This window comes from Acomys minous, assembly GCF_964271855.1.
Source record: "Acomys minous genome assembly, chromosome: 5".
Classification (NCBI taxonomy): Eukaryota; Metazoa; Chordata; class Mammalia; order Rodentia; family Muridae; genus Acomys; species Acomys minous.
In genome coordinates this window covers 126,662,674-126,675,996 of record NC_140494.1, presented here as the reverse complement: position 1 = coordinate 126,675,996, position 13,323 = coordinate 126,662,674, and the positions used below count along the sequence as shown (strand labels likewise).

General features: G+C 47.1%; 1 protein-coding gene across 1 annotated transcript in view; it reads left to right on the top strand.

Annotated features, from left to right (window-relative positions):
- The window catches only part of TLN2 (talin 2), a 269,148-nt gene that overhangs the window by 20,788 nt on the left and 235,037 nt on the right, over window positions 1-13,323 (top strand). The window contains 1 exon segment of the mRNA XM_084781229.1: window positions 3,711-3,786. The gene's annotated coding sequence lies outside the window, so the exon portion shown is untranslated.

Below are 13,323 nucleotides of genomic sequence, written 5' to 3'. Positions count from 1 at the left end.
AGCGAATTGGAAGTTTTTGGTAGTAGCTTTTCTTGACTTCTGATCACATCAGCCAGTGTTTCACGATGTCTTCTATACAGCAGGCCGCAAGGAGCTGCCGAGTGACTCCCTAGCTGGTAATACAGAGTGCTCATTTGATGCACATGTTCTTCAGATAGCCTGAAGGGGTCCCATTCAGGTTTAAAACAAAGTATTTTAGGGTAGGGCTAGGTCCGTGGTTTGGTGACAGGAAGGGCTGGCCTGTCACAGCAAGGCCCTGAGTTCCGTCTCCAGCGCCACAAGAATTACAGGGAAGCATTTTAAACAGATAGCTGTGCCCGCAGAAGGCCTGTTCTGTGTCAGCGCTCTCTGGGGACCTGTTAAGATCAGACAGTGAACAATGCGTCTCTGCCGCAGGCCGCGCCTATCTCTGCTTCAAGAGCCTGCTGCTCAGATAAGCTCCGGTGACTGCCGACCTTTGCTGATTGTGTCAGCCGTGTCTTCTCCCCGAGCCTTGCTTCTTCCCCGGTGATTGGTTTTATTACAAAGCAGGAAACTTAGGCCCAGAGAATTTAAGACACATAGAGGGCAAATGACTGGTAAATTGCTCAACCAAGATCAAATTTTGCCTTCTGAGCCGCTATGTTAATGCCTCACCTAAATGTAATGTTGAGTCTCATTTTTTTCGTGTGTGTGTGTGTGTGTGTGTGTGTGTGTGTGTGTGTGTGTGTGTGTGTGTACGAGTGTCTGTCTTTGCATGTGTGGGGTATGCATACACAGTACACATAGTTATGTGGAGGCCTTTTCTCATTGGTTTCCATCACTGATAAAACACCATGATCAAAGCAGCTTGGGGAGGGGTTTATTTGGCATGCACACTGTGATCGGAGTCCTTCACTGAGAGACGCCAAGGCCAGAACTCCACCAGGAACCTGAAGGGAGGAATCCAAGCAGAGACCATAGAGGAGTGCTGCTCGCTGGGGATGCTTTTTTATACAACCCTGGACCACCTGCCTTGGGGTGGTACCACTCACAGTGGGCTGAGAAAAATGCTTATGGGCCCGTCCAGTGGAGGCTTGCTCCATTGAGTTTCCCTCTTTCTAGATGACTCTAGCGTCAAGCTGACAGAAAAATATACCGGGCCAAGGCCTGACTGTCAGAGATCATCTTCCGCCCTTCGTCACCTCCTTCCCTGTTTCTTCACTGAAGCATGGTCTCCCAGTCAGATCCCGAGCGTGCTGCCCGGCTTGCCCTCGGGATTCCCCTCCCGGCACCTCTGAGGCTGCAGTGTGGACGGGCCACCATTCCCACCTGCCATTCACGAGGGTTCTGGAGTCCCAGACTCCTAGCCTCACGTCTGTGTGCTGAGTACTGGAACCACTGAGCCATGGCCCCAGCCCTGTCTCACAAGTATCAACACACCCCCAGGCCCTGTGCAGACTTACTTGGCACTGAGGAGGCTACCTGGCTTTGGTGACCTGTGGGTTTTCCTGAACTGTGTGTTGGAGCCATAGGTATTTAGTGTAAGTGGCATGGCAGCTCATCTCTGAAACAAAATAGTGGCACAAACCTTTTGTCTATCTCCTATGGGCATTTTCCTGGGGGAGAGAGAGAGAGAGAGAGAGAGAGAGAGAGAGAGAGAGAGAGAGAGAGGAGAGAGAGAGAGAGAGAGCGCGAGCGCGCGCGAGCGCCATTAGCAGGTGAAGGGGGAGGGGTGACTGGAAATATGCTTTAAAGTCAAGTGTGTAACTATCAGCAGTTCCAGCTGCCTAACCAGGCTCATAATCATGGCATTATAGGGATGCTTGTATGATATGTAACTTACAAGCCTTTAATAATAAAGCAAGGAGAGGAATACATTTGTTTTCCAGATGTAAAGTGAGCATAATGGGCCCATTGTGGGAATAAAATTCCAATATTTTATAATCTCAATGGAAAAGAGGTCTTTTAATATGTAAATATAATCTAATAAAGATAAACCTGTGCAATGGCTAGGCATACTGAGAAAGAATATTTTAAGAGTAGGCTGGCTCACCTGGATACTTACGGCCCCTTTTGCCTCTGTTTTTATGCAGTTCATCTCTTCACAAATTCCACTGCTAGTTAGAAGTTGCATGAGGGTAGAGCGGAGGCACAGCAGTTAGGAGCAGCTGTTGCTCTTGCTGAGGACCTGGGCTTTGGTCCCCAGTATCCACAGGATGATTCACAACTATTCTCAACCCCAGTTCAGGGAATCTGATGCCCCGGTCTGACCTCAGTGGGCACCAGGCACACACAGGTTGGTACACATGCGTACACACAGGTAGAACTCAAGCACATATAAACCAAATAAGTATAAAAAAAAAAAAAGAATGAAGTCATTCTTTGCCTGTGGGATGCTAGGCTGGAGCTGGCCAGCTGACTTTAGCTGGGGTCACAAACATTAGATGAATTATAGGTGATCCGTCTCCACTATAGGGTCACAGGGCTTAGTGTATTTCCTTTCCAGTGAACTGCTATTATATTTCTTCAAATTAGGGAAAATTTATTACTGCCTTCTTTATCATAAGGGGACTATTAATTTCCTTATTGGTTTGTAAATTATGAGCAGTAACTTTTTTGTCTTGTGCATAAATATTTTTCATTTTTATCAGTGGAATCTTTTGTCTTAATTTTTGTAACTTGCACGGTTTCCTTTTCCTTGTGTGAATGTGCGCGCGCACATTTGCACGCAGGCACCACTAGAAGAGGGCGTCAGGTCCTCGGAAGCTGGACTTACAGGTGGCTGAAGCTGCCCCATGGCGGCGCCCGGAACCTCGCTCTCAGGCCTTTCCAAGAGCAGCAGGCATTCCCAACCAGCGAGGCTCCACTTTAGTTTCTTGTTGTTAATGTAGCAAGCCAAATATCTTAGTCCTCGATGCTTCCAGATTTTGCTCTCATGCTTTAAAAAGCGCCTCCACTTGCGGTTATGCACGTACTATCAAACGGCCGGACGCGCACTCCTCTGGGAATCACTTGATTCTGGTTTTGCTTCACGTTTTTGTAAGTTGGAAGAGGCATGTGGAGTCCCGCCCCCAAATAATAAACCCATGTGATTCATCAACTCTGTTTTCAATCCTACCCAGACCTGGTGGCACGTACCTGCCTCTGTGCGTTCTCACCTTGCTCTGTTTAGTCACTGCGGCTAGGCTGTTTTGATAAATCTGTAATTGATGGTGCTTCCTGCCTCGGGTTTCCCCGGTGTGAGGTATCACATGGCGAGCTCTCAGGGCCTCGGGATGGGCATGACAGAAGCCGAAGGGAGAAGGGACTGCTTGATAATTGAGTCCCAGGAACTAAGTGGGAGAGAAGTAAAGGAGACAAGGACAATTCCAAATGCTAATGGGGGTGGGGGAAGAAGAGGACACAGGGTCTAAAGTCGGCTTAGACATGATGACAGGGTGCAGGAAGAAGGACACGTGGATTTGGTTTTTTGTTTAAATTCAAATCCATTAAAGCCTTCCTAACACAGAAGGGGAAGGGGGAGTGTTCTGTTTCTTTGCCAACAGTAATGTAATTTTGGTCTTTGCATAAGTGTCCTGGGACCTCAATTCCCTGTTGGCACAGCAAATTCCCAGCACATGTGGTGTGGCAGAAACTCATTGCTTCCGGAGTTATTTCCTTTCCTTCTTAGTGTTGGGAAAATGACCAAATGTATAGAGTTTTTACTCTGTAGCAGTATGTGCTTTTAACGACTTTTCCTATTGTTCTAGGTATTGCTGCTAGAATCTTCTTTCACTCCCCCGGATCTTTTCAGGGAAATTGATACTGCCTAAACTGAGAATTTAGGTAAGTCTTTAAAAACTGAATGAAAGAAAGAAAGCATGTGTAAAGAAAGAAAACTCCTCGTTAACCGAGTCCCGGGGACAGGGAGATGTGTTGGCATCGTTCTCCAAAGCGTTTTAGACTCTCACACCTCTCTGTGGTGCTCACCAAGGTCTGGGTGCTGCAGCAGGTGTGCAAGGCACCTGGCCATGGTACTCACCAAGGTCTGGGTGCTGCAGCAGGTGTGCAGGGCACCTCCCTGTGGTGCTCACCTAGGTCTGGGTGCTGCAGCAGGTGTGCAAGGCACCTGGCTGTGGTGCTCACTACGGTCTAGGTGCTGCAGCAGGTATGCAAGGCACCTGGCCGTGGTGCTCACTACGGTCTGGGTGCTGCAGCAGGTGTGCAGGGCACCTGGCCGTGGTGCTCACTACGGTCTGGGTGCTGCAGCAGGTGTGCAGGGCATCTGGCCAGGGTGCCTGCTTGTCATTTGACTTCCTCCCACAAAGGTTAGGTAGGTGAAACGGGATGGCTGGGTCGCAGGGCTTTCCCCTTACCAGACCTCCTTCATGAGGCCGTATTCATCCCCACTGATTTGCTTTGTGCGTCCTCTGAGAGGGTGAGGACAGGAAGCGCTGGCTAAAGAACCGATCCAGGAACTCCCCAGAGTCCTAGAGATGGAAGCGAGTGCTTCATGGGGGACTTCAGACTTGGAGATAATGGCTGTGGGATGGGAGGAAGTAAGTACTAGTGACAGGTAATGGCTTTTCCTTTGTCCCACGTGGGACAGCAGGATCTCAACTGGTGTGCATAAACTGAGACGTAGGGAAACACCTGAAGTTTCTAGATTGCTGATGTTTAGTCTGACAAGGTAAATCTAGTCAGAAAGGGGGGGGGGGCGGTGCGTGTTGAGAGCGTCAGTTGTCAGGCGTATCATGGCCACACACAAGTTTCGGTTTTAATTGTAACAGGTTGAAGACCCTGAAGGAGATCATTTACTTTGTGTCAGTCCTGTCTTTGTCTATGACTTTTGTAGCATAGTCTAAGCTAATTGTTTTCCTGCTTTGAGAATTTAGGGGAATAGCAAAACCATGTTAGCACTAATTTACAATGTCTTTTCACTGAATAGGAATGAAATTGATGATTGTTAGAGCTCAGTGGGAGTCCGGTGTATGTTTATGTGCAGTTCTACTTTGTGCCTGGAATTTTTCATGATGAAAGATTTTCACAAAATGATACTATCCTCTGCTGGCCTCATCTTATAAAAGAATGAGTGTTTTGCTACTGAAAGAGTAAGAGCAGGATGTGCTTGTGACACCTCGGATCGCAGTGCTTGAGGCAGGCAGATGTCTGTGAGTTCAAGGCCAGCCTGGTCTGCGGGGAGGGAGTTCCAGGTGAGCCGGGGCTGTGTAGTGAGGCCCTGCCTGTCTTTAGGGAGTACACATTTAGCTTTATGAAAGTGCCTGGCTTTTTTTACAACCTTTCCTCCTTTCTCTGTGACCATCAGTAGAAGACCCAGCACCTCCAGACTGAGGGCTGACTGGCATGGGGAGGTCCTACATCATATGCCCCTTGAACTATGTCCTTCCTTCCAAACAGCAAACAAGGTCTAACCTACATTTGGGAGATGACCTTTCAGCAGGCATGATTGAACTAAAAGAGGTCAGAGGTCAGTCAGAAGTGAAGGGACTGTTCTGTTGGGAGTCTAGGTAGAAGGTCTCATTTTCATACATAGGGGGTTATCTGTGGGTTTCACTGCCCTCCGTGCAGATTGAAAGCTTGACAGTGGTCTACCAGTCTGATGAAAGGGCACAGCCCTTCCCTTTCCAGTGTGGTGGGGCAGCTCTGGCTAGCGTGTGTGTGTGTGTGTGTGTGTGTGTGTGTGTGTGTGTGTGTGTGTTGACTGGATTACTGCTGGATAATGAAGTCGTGTGAGGGACAGGCAGACTGCTCCGTGCTCTAGGAGGTTGGCACTGTTCCTTCATGTCTGAGAGTCACAGGGGTGCTGTGCTGTCTGTGTTTTTTTGGGGGGGGGGCATGGCGGCTTGTTCCTATTTTCTTCCTCTTCCTGTGATTTCTGGCTTATGTTTCTGCTAGCAATCCCATTTTCAGAGGAACTCAGAATGAAATTTGACAGTCTTTATCTGGCCATTTTCTGCCCTGTTACCCCAAATCTGTTTGTTGTGCTGTAACATTCAGGCTGAACCCCAAGAATATTCCTCACTGCCCTTTTTAGAGGTGAAAAAGTTGTATCAAACAATAGTGTGGGAATGTGAGAGATTATCTGAACTTTTGACATGTCTGAAAGTATGTATGCTGGGTGGGGCTTTTATTTTGACATGAGCCAGGGAAAGGAAAATTGCCTTAAGGGATCCTCAGACTCCAGATTGGAATAAAATTTAATCAATGAACAATAAAACAAGTCAATCCCACTCAGGAGCTTTTCAGAAGGGCAGGGCATTCTGGGTGAGGTCTTGTAGGGATGAATGGTTCAGAGCCAGAGACAACCACGCTTCTCAGAGTCGGTGAGGAATTTGAAAGGGTCCAGTGTTGGCATGCAGGTGTGTGCGCGTGCATGCAGGTGTGTGTATGTGCATACAGGTGTGTGTGTGTATGCATGCAGGTATGTGTGCATGCATGCAGGTGTGTATATGCATGCAGCTGTGTGCGTACATGCAGGTGTGTGCGCGTGCATACAGATGTGTGTGCGCACATGCAGGTGTGTGCACGTGCACACAGGTGTGTGTGCGTGCATGCAGGTGTGTGTGCATGCATGCAGGTGTGTGTCCATGCATGCAGGTGTGTGTGTATGCATGCAGGTGTGTGTCCATGCATGCAGGTGTGTGTATGTGCATGCAGGTGTGTGTATGTGCATGCAGGTGTGTGTGCATGCATGCAGGTGTGCGTGCGTGCATGCAGGTGTGTGTGTATGCATGCAGGTGTGTGCGCGTGCATACAGATGTGTGTGCGTACATGCAGGTGTGTGCACGTGCATACAGGTGTGTGTGCGTGCATGCAGGTGTGTGTGCATGCATGCAGGTGTGTGTGCATGCATGCAGGTGTATGTGTATGCATGCAGGTGTGTGTCCATGCATGCAGGTGTGTGTATGTGCATGCAGGTGTGTGTATGTGCATGCAGGTGTGTGTATGTACATGCAGGTGTGTGTGCATGTATGCAAATGTGTGTGTGTGCATGCATGTGAAGAGTGAGGTGCTGATGGGTGGGGTGGGAAATGATAGATGACTAGTTTAGTTTTCTGTCTAATGGTCCTTGATGCATTCTGGATTGGAGTGTCAATGTGATCAGTTAAATTTATCTCTGTTCACTATAGCTTGTAATAAAAATATTTTAAAGGTTATCTTAAAAGTGTGCTCGAGACTGTGGCTGGCATAGTGTATGCCCATAATGAATGTTACCTGTGAAGACAGAAATGATGTTTTTTAATCTACCTAGTGAAACTTTTCACTGTAAATGCACGTGCCACCAATCTTGGCCTGCGCTTAATCATCGGGACCCATATTGTTGGAAACAGAGAGCTAGTTCTTTTTTTTTTTTTTTTTTTGGTTTTTTTGGTTTTTTGGTTTTTTGGTTTTTCGAGACAGGGTTTCTCTGTGTAGCCTTGACTGTCCTGGACTTGCTTTGTAGACCAGGCTGGCCTTGAACTCACAGCGATCTGCCTGCCCCTGCCTCCCAAGTGCTGGGATTAAAGGCATGCGTCACCACCGCCTGGCTGGTTATCTTAAATTTTTAAAAAGTTGGTTTGGGTTCTCTGGGAAATTTTTAGTTCCCATCGCTGTTTAGGGGAAGATAGTCAATCGGTAAAATATAGATACCCGACATTCTATACCGATCACTTAAAGGCTGTGACGTCAGCAAAGACACACCGTTCCCATGCTCCCCTGCTTCCTTTTCTTCAGTCAAGACGCTCCATCAGTTGTCTTCTTCGTGTTACTTTCCCAGTGACTGTGGCCACCATTCCATTGTGTGCCTTTCCCACCACAGGCTGCCGGAGTGGCTGAGGGTGCCCAGCTCGGGGTTCAGCACCCACGCTGGCATCCTTGCTCTGCTGCCGTTGCCTGAAACCTGCTTTCAAAGAAAAGCAGCCACAGCATTCAGCTTGGTTATCATTGTTGGACTATAAGTGGGCTCTGAGGTGGCTCAGTGGGAAGGGCCCTTAGCATCCATACTAACAATCAAAAAAGGACCCAGACAGCGGCAGGAGAAAGCAGTCTGTTTTTCTCACAAGTTGTCCACTACCTCAACATGCATGGGTACATACACACACACACACACACACACACACACACACACACACACACACAGGCATATGTGTACCCTCACAAGTACATAGACATACACACACACACACACACATACACACACACACACAGGCATGTGTGTACCATCACAGGTACATAGACACACACACACACACATACACACACAGAGGCATGTGTGTACCCTCACAAGTACATAGACATGCATACACATACACACTCATACACACACATATACACACACAGGCATGTGTGTACCCTCACAAGTACTTAGACATACATACACACACACAATCTAAATTAATCAACATGAAATTAAAAAAAAAGATTAACCCATGGTGTGACAGAATGTGCTGTTTTCTTGAACTTGTTGGCTAATTTTATTCACCCATATTTTTTTCCTTTGAAGTTAAAACATCCTAAGAGAGAACTCAAGATTTGATGGTTTTCTAACAACCAATTGTATTTAATGGAATCGGTGATTTTTTCAGTGAGTGATTTTTTGCCTGCATATACATATTTCCTTTGGAACATGAACCTTCATGAGAGAATTCAGTGTTCAGGGCTGGAGAGATGGCTCGTGACACCTGAGTTTGGATCCCCGACACCTACATGTGTAATCCCAGCGCTATGGAGGCTGAGACAGATGGATCCTGGAGCTCCGTGGCCTGCCAGCCTGTGTTCACGTCCATGTGCAGACACAGGTGCATGTTCATACAAGTAAAAAAACAGAAGTGACCACTCTTCTCCTTAGCTGTAATGTTTAGAAGATTCAAATTGATCATGAGAACTGGCTTTCCAAATCTATTTTTAAAATATAACTACTACAATTGCAGAACTGAAGAGTGACTTAATACGATTATAAACACACGTCAAGGTCACCTACAATAGTACCAACATCCCATTGAATGTATTGACAAAAGCTGAGAAAATTTTCGTTGTTGTCATATAAACAGTGGTCCCATAATGGGCCCTATTAAAAAAAAAATAAGTCCAACTGCTGTATACAGATGGTTTTAAAAAGCGGGGCTGAAACACTGGGCTGAAGAGGTAGCTTAGCCATTCAGAGCACTTGCTGCTTTTCCAGAGACCCCCAGCTTCGGCTCCTAGTACCCGTGTCAGGTGGCTTACAGCTGCCTGTCACTCTTGCTTCGGGGAACTGGTGCTCTCTCCTGATCTTGGAGCGCTGGCACACACTTGAAACACATATGCACATTAAATTAAACATTTTAATGGGAAACATCAAAATAGAATCACCAGATACCCCATAGATGAAGAAATCTTGAGCCCAAAGAATAAAATTATAGGCACCCCACTTCCTGACTTAATACTGTAAAACTATATGGAGGAAAACAACACAGTAATGGCTTAATAACAGAGCAGTGAGCAGAACAGAAAGCCCGGGAGTCTGTGTGTCTGTGGTCAGCCGACTTTGACAGTTTTGCTGAGGACACACAGTAGGGAAGGGGCAGGGTCCCCAGTAGTTGACCTTAGGACTAGTAGACAGCAAATGCAATGCACAGAACTCTGATGCCTTTGCCTCTTATCACATCAAAAGTCGACCGGAAGTGTGCTAAGGACCTGGCATGTAGATTAGTGGGTAGAATGCGTGTAAGCATTTTGAGACCCTGGGTCCCAACCCTAGCACTTCAAAAGCAGGATTAATAGCTTAAAGACTGAATCTGTGAAACTACTAGGGAGAAAAAAAAAAAGCATAGTGGAAGGCTCTGAGATGTCGCTCTGAGCGGTGGAGTTTGGGACATGAATCCCAAAGCAAAGATAAAAATAGCAATAATAGACAAAGGAGGTTGCATCAGACCAAAAAAACAGCAGAAGAGCAACAGAAGACTGAGGAGCGACAGCAAGATGTCCTGGTGAATAAAAGCGTCTGCCCTTGCTAAATGACAGCCTGGGCTCAGGCTCCAGAACCTACCTAAAAGAGCCCCACGTGGCAGCGCACATCTGTAATCCCAGCACTTCTAAAGAGTGAGGGGAGGTGGAGACAGGAGGATCTCCCAGAAGCTCTCAGCCTCGCTGGCCTGGAGCATGGAGTGAGGCAGGGACAGTAAGGCAGACCTCGCCTCAGCAGGTGGACGAAAGGGCGGCCACTTGCAAGTTGTCACCTCATCCTTACATGCCGGCTGTGGCAAGCTTGCACGGCTGCCTTCACACGCAGGTCATGCACAAATGTGCACTCACAAACTTATAATAAACTAATTAATTATTAATTAATGAGGATGAGCATGCATAATAATTAAGGACCTAGAAAACCTTATTCAAAAGAGGCTGAACATATACTGCTCCTTCAAAAGCCCCAAGCTCAGTCCCCAGCACCTACAATCTCCAGGCTCACAGCTGCCTGTAACTCCAGTGCCGGGGAGTCTGACTGATGCCTCTGACCACTGCAGGTACAGGGTTCATGTGTACGTGTGTGTGTGTGTGTGTGTGTGTGTGTGTGTGTGTGTGTGTGTGTGTTTAAAATGAGAATAAAATCTAAAAACAGAAGCAGAGACAAAGGTTGTCAATGGGCTTCCTTTGTATCCAAATAAAATGCACAAAGAGTCCATGAAATATGAGTAAACTTTCAAAACCATTGATGTTTAGAGAAGTGGGGGAAAAATTACTGGCAGGCAGTTAGAAGTAGAAGCCCTGAAGAGCTGGGGCTTCCCGCCTGTGAGAAGGGCTAATGGCAAAATGATGACGGATGCTACATGTTTTAGAGATGCAGAGCCAAGGGAGGCCGTGCGCATGGGAGCGTGAGTGAGCATAGGCCTCACGGAAGACGGCAGCGAGCTTCCTAACCATACTAAGAGTACCACCCGGGACCCAGCATTCCCACTGCTGACCGGATCAACGGCCAATGGAGTAGCAGAGAGGGCTGCAGCCCCATGTTGGTTACAGCACTGCTTATTTAATTCTTAGGTTTGGGCTTTGTTATTTGTTTGTGTGTGTACATGTATGCTACAGTGCATGAGTTAAAACCAGTGGATCGCTTTCAGGAGTCAGCTCTCTCCTCCAGCAGTGGCTTCTTGGGCCTGAATTCAGGTTACTAGGTGTTTGTGGAGCAGGCCTTTACCCACCGAGCCATCTTGCCAAGTGGGTAGCATCATTATTAAGAGCCAATATATGAAATTGGTATGTTTGTCATTTCACGAATGGATTAAGAAAACGAGCTACAGGTATACAGTGGCATGCTTGTCCACCCTGAAGAAGGTAAGCCCGTCTTTCAACAACTTGAGTGAACCCAGAGAATGGTGCATTAAATAAAATAATCCAGGCACAGAAAGAAAGATACTATGCATTATGTCTATGTGGAATCTATACATGTTGAACTCAGGAAGTGGAGCGATGACTGGCAGCTGCTGGGGCCTGGGAAGCTATACTTTGGAGGAACGAATTCAAGAGCTCGCTCGTACAGTATGATGGCAATGTTGTTGGGGTGCCCTCTTGAAAGTGATAAAAGACCTCATGTTCTCACCACATATAAGGGCATGTGAGGAAATACGTGTTAATTACCTCAGTATAACCATTTTGTAATAAGTCAGACTATTATAAGCTATCACATGTAAATAGCTAAAAACAGGAAGTACTTCAGAAAGCTGAAGAAAAAAAGTACTGGTGTCTTAGCAGGGCATGGCTGCACAGGCCTGTGGTACCAGCAGTCAGGGGCCTGCACGGTCCTTCCCGGAATCAGCTGCTTCATTTTTTGTAAATATTGTTCATGTGTTTGGTGATTCTCAAGTATATGCATGTATGTATGTATGTATGTATGTATGTATGTATGTATGTATGTATGTATGTATGTATCTGTGTGTGTATACACACATATATAATTCTTTAACTTATTGTAACTTTTATTAGCTATTTGCATGTAATAGTTTAACACACACATATATATATGTATATATATAATATATTATCGTATCTCTTTTTATAATATTAGTGTCTGTCTGTCTGTCTGAAGACACCATGTGGGTGGGTGCAAGTGCATCTGTGTACATAAGAAGGTGAGAGGTTAACTTCTGGTGTTGTTCCTCAAGCGTTTCCCAGTCACTTTGTGAGTCAAGGTCTCTCACTGATTTGGAGCCCGGCGATTCTCTAGGTCGGCTGGCCAGTGAGGCCACTGCCTGTTGCCACAGCACTGGGGCTACGAGTTTGGTCCTCCACACCTGGCTTTTCACAGCTGGCTTTTCTGGGGGTGAAGCTCGGGTCCTGGTACTCACATAGCAAGCATCTCCCCAGCCCCTCACTTCACGTCAGTTGTAAGGGGGTCTCCGGGTGTCTTGTAATCCCTTATCAGCTCACTCGCTGTCCTTTCTGTCCTGGCTGATCCGTGTCTTAGGTCCTCCCCGTCACCTCTGATTCTTGCTTTGTCTCCTCCACGCTGTTTCTTTACACCAACCCAGCCCTATCACATTTTCAGTTTCAGGCAGTTATAGCTTTAATTTTACCTTCTCAAGATCAGGAAGGCATACATTCTAGTCTGCCAGTTGTGTTTGTTAGTGACCGGAAGTAGTGACCGGACCTAGTGCCTTCTACAAGCTCCATGAGCCGCTGAGCTGCTCCCCCTTACCCTTCTGCTCTCCTCTTTCATTGCAGTTGCGGCTTCTATGATTTAGCTCTTGGTTCTAGCTTGCCAAGTAAGCAAGATCTGATATAATTAAGTAAATAAATCTGGCCCCCATCAGAGCATGCTCGGGTGGTAGCTGCTGCCTTTGCCCTTCAGTGGGGCTTGGCTAGGTAGAGCTTTTACACCTCGCCAGCAGTCCTGAATGCAGTCTGTAGTTTCCTAGGCTCTGCCCCCCATCTCCTTTCTGAGCAAGCTACTTTGCTTCTGAGGCTTCTTAGCACACCACCGATCAAGTGCTGGCATTTGGGGAAAGCTTCTTCCCACACTGGGTAACAATTTGGGGACCTGTGAGGGGGGCAAGAACCCAATGTTTAAAATTTACCACAGTTTACTGGGGGCCTACACCACACACACACACACACACACACACACACACACACACACGTGTGTAAGTAAGTGACTTGTGAGAACCCTCGGCCAATTCTGAGGCAGGCTGCTCGTGCTGACCTGCTGCAGCTCCATCATCTGGAAAAGCCTTCCCTGTCCAAGGTCTGTTTTCCTTGCTCTCCTCAGGGGACTTCTGTCCTTACCTGCACTAAGAGTTAGCTCCGCCCAGCTTCTAGCCCTTGTCCTTGCTGTGAGGGGCCTGTGACCCAGCTCATTTTACAGAGGCCTGCTCTGGCTTAGACTTGGGAAACATCCATTTCTCCTCTGTT